Raw genomic sequence first — 10292 nt, forward strand, 5'->3', positions numbered from 1 at the left:
GAGCGCTGGAACTACAATATTTGAGCTTCTATTTTTGAGTGAAATGTATTGATTCAATATCTAAACAGCCAGGGAACGATTAGTCATCCCATCCTCGTTTAGCGTCGTTCTGACGAAACTGTTAAGGTGGCTGTTTGGGCTTGCATGCAAGGGCTTTTTAGTAGCCGATCCGGGAGGGTACACCCACAGCTAAAGCCCATGAAACAGGGGTGGGGATGGGGAACCTATGTCTCGAGGGCCGTTTGCGGCTCTTGAGGCAGTTTTATCTGCATATAGTTTTAATGTTATGCAGCTTCACATGAAATATGACATTGTAAAGCAATTTTAGAAAACACATTTGCAATACAGCTAAGTTATATTTAGGGAACCTAGAGAAGGTGGGGTCTGTTTTATAGGTGACTGCTTCAATGTAGTCCTAAAGTGCAGAAATCCTGGTTTGTGTTCATAATGTGGCCCTCGCAGGACTTTAACGTCCCTCGGATGAATTTGAAGTGGCACCTTGAATGAAAAAGGTTCCCCACCCCTGCCATAAAAGAATGGTAATTAATGTACTCGCAATGAACGAATACTCCTCAGATAATCCAGTAAAAGCCAAGGAAGCCATTTAAGTTATATAACAGTAGTGTTTTGATTGCACCATTCTTGTGTACTATAAAAACACTGATCCACTGTGCATTCTTCTCTTCAAATTGTTTTCATTTATGTTTCCAGGTGTCGCAGGGGAAAAGAAAGTATTTCAACGGAGTGCATGGGACGTGATGGTATGTTACACAAGATGTACACTAACTCACAGTGTACGAATTAAGTCACTACTTAATTCATACACTGTGAGTTTGCAATGTATGATGAGTCATACTTTGCATTGTCATACTTTGCATTGGAAGATGACTCAAGTCTCAATCCACCCTTTACTGGGTATAAAAGTGATTGAACCGTTGACATTAGGGTATTTTGAGTTTGGGCAAGTTCTGTCAGTAGCCTACTGCTTGACGTTACTGTCACATGTACTGTAGGCCTACTGAGTTAACCATGCCCAAATTGTTGGGGTGTTGGGGAAAGAATTTGTTTGGTCTCCCTACACTTTCTGCTGTGACCGAACTTCAATTCAGCAATGCCCCTAACCCCAACTTTCTGCAGAACAATAGCCTACAGTTAATTAACTGCACAGTAACTTACTTAAAGATGAAGGCATGAAATAATATAAAGGTTCCGTATGTCCTTATTAGTATGAATGTGAATGCTGTGTGATTACATCACAATGACTGTCTGAGCGCTATCACAAGTGGCAAAAGTGGTTTCATCTAACTCATAGTAAATCTCCATGTGAAAAGTAAATTGCAATTGTCTGATTGTAACAATTCTCAATACATTTACAGCAGCTCAACACAGATTGGTCCAAAGTTTTAGGATACCCTAATGACTTTCCATGGCGACCAAAACATGTTTTACATTCGTATTCTGGTTTAGATTTGGCCTAATTATAATGCTTCCATGCAGAATTTTGGTCACAACCTCAGCACAAAAAAATCAGCACACCCCCTGAAATCTCTGGCGCACCTCAGGTTAAGAACTGCTGGTGTAGCATACATGGGGTAACAACAAGCAATTTCACCTCAGTACAGGACGGTACAGTGTGAATAGGAGCTGAATAGCTGCTATTGAAAATATCTAGTATATCTAGAATATCTAGGCATACATCAGTGTATGCCTAGTGTATGCCAATTCCCCTTCACCTCATCATAAGTCTGCCAATGCCCTTCTAAGCATTACAAAACAAAATAGACTAATGTCCCACAATGGCAACTAAGCCCTGACCCATTAGCCAGGCTGTGCCCTCCAAGTGACGAGACACTTTCAGCGTTGCAGCTAGTCAGGTCAAGAGCAATGCAAGTACTTTCTGAGTTCCAGCAAATACGGGAATTTTCTTTTTGAAGAGACAAACTGGACATCAGTGAGGGAATTCACTTTTGCACCACCGTAGTTACACAAAAATGGAAAATATGTCAATAAGCTATATCTGAACCTTTTTTCAGTTGTATGCAAGGAGGTCTACTTACTGTACATTAGTTGTATGCCTTGCATATTAAAATCATTCCATGCAAATTTTGGAAATTGCTTCTGTATTTGTGTTCAAAATGTTACTTTTCAAAGGGGTGTACTATAATTTGTATGCATTGTATGTAGCCTACTGTTTGGACAGTGAAAGTAAAACAAACCTTTCAATGTAATTTTCCATGGTGAGGCCGCACACCGTGACTGTCAGCATGTTCCATCATCCTCTCCTTAGCATCGTCCTCCATTACAATCTGTGTTGAGCTGCTGTAAATGTATTGAGAATTGTTACAATCAGACAATTGCAATTTACTTTTCACATGGAGATTTACTATGAGTTAGATGAAACCACTTTTGCCACTTGTGATAGCGCTCAGACAGTCATTGTGATGTAATCACACAGCATTCACATTCATACTAATAAGGACATACGGAACCTTTATATTATTTCACGCCTTCATCTTTAAGTAAGTTACTGTGCAGTTAATTAACTGTAGGCTATTGTTCTGCAGAAAGTTGGGGTTAGGGGCATTGCTGAATTGAAGTTCGGTCACAGCAGAAAGTGTAGGGAGACCACACAATTTTTTCCCCCAACACCCCAACAATTTGGGCATGGTTAACTCAGTAGGCCTACAGTACATGTGACAGTAACGTCAAGCAGTAGGCTACTGACAGAACCTGCCCAAACTCAAAATACCCTAATGTCAACGGTTCAATCACTTTTATACCCAGTAAAGGGTGGATTGAGACTTGAGTCATCTTCCAATGCAAAGTATGACTCATCATACATTGCAAACTCACAGTGTATGAATTAAGTAGTGACTTAATTCGTACACTGTGAGTTAGTGTACATCTTGTGTAACATACCATCACGTCCCATGCACTCCGTTGAAATACTTTCTTTTCCCCTGCTACACCTGGAAACATAAATGAAAACAAATTGAAGAGAAGAATGCACAGTGGATCAGTGTTTTTATAGTACACAAGAATGGTGCAATCAAAACACTACTGTTATATAACTTAAATGGCTTCCTTGGCTTTTACTGGATTATATGAGTATTATTCGTTCATTGCGAGTACATTAATTACCATTCTTTTATGGCAGGGGTGGGGAACCTTTTTCATTCAAGGTGCCACTTCAAATTCATCCGAGGGACGTTAAAGTCCTGCGAGGGCCATATTATGAACACAAACCAGGATTTCCCTCTGCACTTTAGGACTATATTGAAGCAGTCACCTTTAAAACAGACCCCACCTTCTCTAGGTTCCCTAAATATAACTTAGCTGTATTGCAAATGTGTTTTCTAAAATTGCTTTACAATGTCATATTTCATGTGAAGCTGCATAACATTAAAACTATATGCAGATAAAACTGCCTCAAGAGCCGCAAACGGCCCTCGAGACATAGGTTCCCCATCCCCACCCCTGTTTCATGGGCTTTAGCTGTGGGTGTACCCTCCCGGATCGGCTACTAAAAAGCCCTTGCATGCAAGCCCAAACAGCCACCTTAACAGTTTCGTCAGAACGACGCTAAACGAGGATGGGATGACTAATCGTTCCCTGGCTGTTTAGATATTGAATCAATACATTTCACTCAAAAATAGAAGCTCAAATATTGTAGTTCCAGCGCTCAAATGTGATTTGACGAAGGCTAACCTAGCCTGCCCATCTTGACAAGCTTGAACGGCATATGAAAAACAAAGTTTGACACGACCCAGCTGTCAAGAATGCCAATGCATGTTACAAAAATATTGATAGTTTGATCCTATTAACGGCATCAATGTAGGCTTACTTACCAATAAGGACAAAGAGAGAACAATTTCACCGTGGAAGCAAATTGTCAACAACTTGGCTGTCAACTGCTACAGGCATCCGCAAGGAAATGACATCATTGCAAGCGCAATCATTTCCAAACTTCATTTATTTATTTTTTAATCCAAAAAAACAATCACGTTCATAAAAATAGCAGTAGGTTAAATACTCAAAAATGCGACATTATGGGCAACTATTCGATTAATCCAGCACATTTTTTTCAAATTTCATAGGCGCACGCAAGCCCTCTTCAGGAAATGACATCATTTCTATTACAGTAGGAAGCAAATGTTTAGTTTTTAATTCATCCTGAAACTAATCCGATACGGTCCGAAGAACAAACATCGGGGGAATAAATATGCCTATTAAAAAGGTATGCAATATATGCCGCATCTACTGTATAAAACTTTATTCGGATAAAATATTATTTGCATAGACTATTAATCAAATTGTCCATAAAGTTCGATATTAAATCGTGGCTTTTTAGGATAGGGCTTCGATGGAAAGCAGAGAAAGCAGGTAGCCAAAATAAATGTTTATTTCTGTTATAAATGCTTGCCGTGTCCTTTCATGGACCAGAACAGCCTTGCTGTGCATGTGGATAAGAAAGCTTTTCGTTGTGCAGCTTGCAGCATGAAACTGCCTTCGCATCGGATACAGACGCAAATGGGCTGCCTTTCACTCGAACGCCGACGCCACGGGTCCTGACAAATCGTCTGTATTCGAGGTAATGGGGGTGAGAACGTGTTGCTTGTGCAGATGTGTGTGCGCGCGCGCACAACTAATTTCTCTCCCATCTCTTTGCTAATCAAGCCTCCGATCTCCAAAAAGACACGGGCACTCAGGATAACTGTTTACACGAGCTGTTTAAATAATATGATGCACGTTCTTGACATGGCATGGTTTGGCCACCCTAAATTCAACATGACTGCATTCGCACATATCGTTTAAACATACATGATGGTAATGGGGGTGAGAACGTGTTGGCACAATATCTAAATTATATGCTGTAGTCTCCAATGTGGCTAGTTTCACGTGTGGTTGGCATCATCACCAAATAATCTGCACAATATGTGGCATAACTTTTCGAGTGCTACATTTAGACCGGGTAAAGTATCGAGCATGGTCTGTCCCTTAAATAATATTAAGAGTGTCCCGTAACTCGGCCTCGGCCTCCGCCGCAAGTAGGCTATCCTACACCTCTCTGATGTTGTGACCGTTTTGGGATATTTTCATATAATACAGAAATAAGAGCATGCGCGCGCCTCTGACTGTATCTAGACACGGAGGGAGAATGGCTCCAATATTTATATTCAGCGCCCAGTTTAATTATGCACTGACACTTATAATAACTACACAATATGCGGCATAGCTGCTGTTTTCTAACTCAGAGAGAAGGATATGCCCAGATATTCTTTTAACTTGTAGGATATCCTGATGTTATGTTTCACTAATGTAAGGAGTTGTGGTATCGTAGGTAGGTAAGTAAGTAGACACGGACTGTACTGTACACTTCGTTTATTCCAACTCCTCGAATTCATTTACAGCAGTTCTATTTATAGATGCGCGGTGGCGCCATCTGCAGGTGGATCAAAGGTAAGTGCAAGACACAACAGGAGTAAAACTCAGGAACTTCTCGAGTGCTAGCTACATTTAGACTGGGTAAACTCGTGACTTTAATGCCTTCCGAAACGGGCTATTCTGTCTGTGACAGTGTATCTATTTTAGGCTATAGTCTTGTGCAAAACTTTTTATTTAACATTGCGAATGGGCAGGATGATTTGCTTAGACACGCACGTGCTTCAGAGCAGCTAGAACTGTGGAAGGTGACTGCTGCAGTTTTCAGCTCAGTCCTCCTGGATAATAAAAACAAAATAATGCCGACGAGAAAGTAACGCCGTTATCTTTTGATGGATTCGCTTTGAGTGCCCGAGACAGCTTAATTTTCACACCGAAATCAATTCGGTTTTAAGTTATAATTTTATATATAATTTATATAGGCCTATAATTGTTATTATTTTCATGTTATTGGTCACCGGGCCTATTCTTTTGATTGGGAGATCAAGGAACTCTCTGGTGTCGCCGAAACGGCGATGTGCTGTGGGCTCTTTACGCACGGCACCTATGTCCCTTCCATCTTCAGTCAGACTCAAATCGGACCGAAATCAAGTAGCTGAGGGGTGCATCCCAATATGCAACCTTGCTTCCTCCACTTGTGCTTGTGGCCTCGCCACGCCTCCTGGCCCCTCCTCCGTGGAGAAAACAGTAAAGTTTCCCAGCTGTCAGCCTAGCCAAAATAATTTTTGGGGGACTATTCTTCATTCATCATCCAGTTTGCAAATGAGAAAATGACTTTACAATTGCGCTTTTGCAAGATATTGAATTCATTTTCCGTTGTCAGTGACATCATCATGAGATCACAAGCAGGCAAGTGAGCAAGGGAGGAGGGAAGTCCGCATATTGGACTCCACTCGAGGTTAAACTGTCGTAAATACACGACCGAAATCGAGTAGCTGAGGTAAAATAGACGTAAATACTCGGGCGGATATCCGGGCACTCACATCCGGCAGCCTACTTACATTGGGTTGCTACACGCAACTTGCTCCCACCTGCCGCAAAACAGAACGTTGTCGTGGAACGTGGCGCATGCGCAGATCAAAAATAGCATAAAGAAAAACGCTGTTTTTAAGTGTTACTTTCATATTTCGGTCATTCTAAGACTGCCGTTAAACCCAGTTTTTCATTGTGATTCCAACCATATGAGTTGTGTATCACTGTGTTGTCCCACTGTCACACAACATTATTTCCCCCATTCATTCTTATATACCCCATCACTGACTAATCTCAAATAGTCAGTTTGAGGCGTAGCCAAGATGGCCGCCGAGTGATGGGACTTATGGGAACAGACTTTGCATCAGACTCTGTATGTGTATTTCAATCATTATTTTCAGCACTTTCCTTTGGATATTGCAAGGTGGCCAACTTTATTTTCATTTCTTTTAGTTTAGTCAACCTTTGTAGACATGTATGTAAGGAAATAGGACGGAATAGTGCTTAAAGTAGTTCATCGTTCATGAATATCACATTATAGTACAATGTAATAATGCATGAAAACAAGTCATTTTGGAAAATGGTGGCCATATTAAATTCTGAGCAAAAATTGACGTGGCCCCATGATTTAATTTCTTCCAATAGGGCTTCTGGTCAGTAATCCACAGAAAAAAGTGCGGTAGGACGAAAGGCCTAATTTTCCCAGCTGATGACCTGTCTATTTACATTGACTCCAATGAAGCACTCAAGCAATCGATCATAAAATGGCATTAAACTTCTGTTTGCAGAGACATGAAACTCACCGAGTGGTCAGAGGTGGGCAGCGATACGTTGGCTCGAAAATCACCGCGAAATACGCTTCCAGAGAAGATATATTCATTATTGTCCGTCTTCATTGATTGTATTGGTTTGACTAGTATTACCAAAGAGGCTTGAGACAAGAGGGCTTACTCACGTCATAACAGCGTAGTAGGAAATGATGGCGAGGGGAGTACGGAAATGTTATTCACTGTGGAACAGGTCATAGGACAGCGTGAATGTCTGTCAGCTGTCCTTAATTACCCCCAGCAATTACTGCTGACCAACAGCTGCTGTTACTTGGCCACAAATTATCCATCATGGTGTCGCCCCCACTGACCATGTGCAAGGGAGTACGAAAATGGCATCCATCGCACCCACTGACCAATGACCATGCGCAAGGGAGTTAATTTTCCATCCACTCGTGTCCTCAGGCAACGCCCCCGTACTACACCGTGGCCAATGCATTCCCCGCCAAGAGATTGTTCTTCCTCTTGAGTTTCTTTGGTATTACTCCGCGCGACCGGAAATGGGGGTGCGTTTGTTTACGTTACTATCTATGGTTTGTATGCAAGCTGTAGTTTTTGTAGCCAGTCCCGCTCAAAGATAGCCGTTCTACCTCGCTCCTTGATGTCTACATGAACAACACACTATCGCTACCTACTGGCTGGATGTCTACTGCTATTCAACGGCGCCTGGGGAAAAATAGGTCCGCCAAATGCTAAACAACAGTTAGAAGGCATATTTCGCTGCAATTTCCGGGTCAATGTATCGCTGTCTACCACTGACCACACGGTGAGTTCCATGTCTTCTCAAACAAAAGTTTAATGCCATTTTATAATCGATTGCTTGAGTGCTCTATTGGAGTCAATGTAAAGGTGGGGGGGCTGCAGTCTTGGATACCCAAATGCTCCGTTCAGCACCAAATGTCAAAATTGTGATGAGAACATCTCTACTTCACCCCAGAAGTCACACAAACAGGGCTTAATGTCTAAAATAGCGAACTACCACTTTAAGTGCAATGAGGAGATAGAGAGTGCATAGAATAGTAAACAGTTTGTTCAGGAAGTGGAAGTTTTCATTCTTTTTTTCTTTTTTGGGGTAGATGGATGGCCTTCAACAGTAGCATAAGCAGTGTGTGCGCTAACACACACACACACACACACACACACACACACACACACACACACACACACACACACACACACACACACACACACACACACACACACACACAGAAGGGGAGACAGACAAACAGAAAGTCAGTGTGCATCTTTATTTACTTGTCCGATAGATGAGTAGATGGCAGGCAGACATTGAACAGGAACTATTTTCTACTATCGTTTCTGAGGTTTATCAACTTGTAATGGGGTGAAAGTCACTGTTGAACTCCCTTTCCATCACCACACTGAGCAAATATGGAGGAATAAACTGTCTCTAAAGGCGTCATACAACCTGGCTGTGCTGCACTGAGTCGTGTCGAGCTGAGTGGTCCTGAGTGGTAGGCCTACTTGTCTAACTTGTGTTTCCATTACAAACCGTGTTACCCGGAGTATGGTTGGACTTTTTTGGCGTTCTCACGTAGCATTATTTCACATAGGCTAGTTTACTTAGTAAGGCCTCTAGTTTACTAAGTAAGGCCGACAGATATCTCAGCGATCCAATTTCAATCAATCTCAGCTATCCACACACACACACACACACACACACACACACACACTTTACTTCTCTCTCTCTCTCTCTCTCTCTCTCTCTATCTTTTTTTTCAATCATTATTTTCAGCACTTTTCTTTGGATATTGCCAGGTGGCCAACTTTATTTCCCTTTTCTTTAGTTTGTGGGGTGTTTGTAGACATGTATGTAAGGGAATAGGGCAGAATAGTGCTGGAAAATAGTTAATAATGCATGAAAATATAGTTAATAACACATTAAAATCAGTCATTTTGGAAAATGGCGGCCATATTGAATTTTGGGCAAAAATTGAGGTGGCCCCATGTTTTAATCTCTTCCAATAGGCCATCTGGTCAGTAATCCACAGAGAAAACTTTGATGAAATGGATGAAAGGCCTAATTTACCCACTTGATGACCTGCCTAACATGCCTTGCAAAATAAAGAATTTTTCAAAGATTCAAATAAATTAAAAATACAAGATGATCTCAAAAGGTCAGGAACAAGAGTAGCAAGTGTAGCATAGTGCCATTCCGACATAACCTACCTCCATTCCGACATACCGCCGCTCAGACATAAAGCCATTCTGATGCTTTGTCATACCCCCATTCCGACACCAAGTCACTCCTAAGGGGAGCCAGCTGTCCACCCACAAGTGTAGCCTACTACACCTTCAGCGGTGTGTCCGGAGCTGTCCACATATGTGGTGCTGAAATCTGTGTATGCACGTAGTGAAGCACATTGCTGCTTCATGCTTCAGGTAGTACTCCATATGTAAAGCTTCGACTTTTGTATATGTGGGGAAAACAACAAGACAGCTCAAACAACGCGTCAGCGAACATAAGAGCACGATTAGGAGGAATGACCGCAACTACCCCGTACCATGACATCTCCCAATTGCGCTTCTGTGGTATTGAGCAGGTGGCTGCACCACGGAGGGGAGGCAACCACGACCTGCTACTAAAATGACGCGAGGCCTATTGGATTTTCACCTTACAGACTCTAGCACCAAAAGGACTAAATGATGAATTTAATCTAAATGTTATGCTGGGTTAATTTACATCTTTTCCTCAACAGTCTCCACATGTAGCCAAGAAGAACTTTTTTGATTATTATTTTTGTTTTTTGTTCTCTCATCTTCTGTGCAATGCTCTAACAGTCTTCATGTACACTATAGCCTACTCAAAGCACCCACCACTTTGAGTGCGTCTTTCTGTGAATGAGTGACGTAATCCTAACGTCGGACCTGATTGGTCCGCTATCTGTCAACCAAGTTTTGAAAAAGCCTGTGTTGAGATGAATGAAAGAGATTGCCTGATGAAGGTCTAGTACCCAAACGTCGTTATTAAAGAAAGAACAGCGAAATGGTCAGTGTGCGGGAGTTTCTTTAAGTTAGTACTCCATATGTAAC

At 41.8% G+C, this 10292-nt stretch overlaps 1 long non-coding RNA gene across 1 annotated transcript; it reads right to left on the minus strand.

The window, feature by feature from the left end:
• Positions 1 to 2124: 2124 nt before the first annotated feature.
• LOC134460066 (uncharacterized) lies at positions 2125 to 3967 on the minus strand. The gene is made up of 3 exons (XR_010036966.1): positions 3849 to 3967; positions 2920 to 2969; positions 2125 to 2319 (listed from the first exon to the last, which is right to left on the minus strand). It is a non-coding gene; the product is annotated as an uncharacterized LOC134460066 (long non-coding RNA).
• Positions 3968 to 10292: the final 6325 nt, after the last annotated feature.

The sequence above is a fragment of the Engraulis encrasicolus genome, chromosome 12, assembly GCF_034702125.1.
Source record: "Engraulis encrasicolus isolate BLACKSEA-1 chromosome 12, IST_EnEncr_1.0, whole genome shotgun sequence".
NCBI classification, from domain to species: domain Eukaryota; kingdom Metazoa; phylum Chordata; class Actinopteri; order Clupeiformes; family Engraulidae; genus Engraulis; species Engraulis encrasicolus.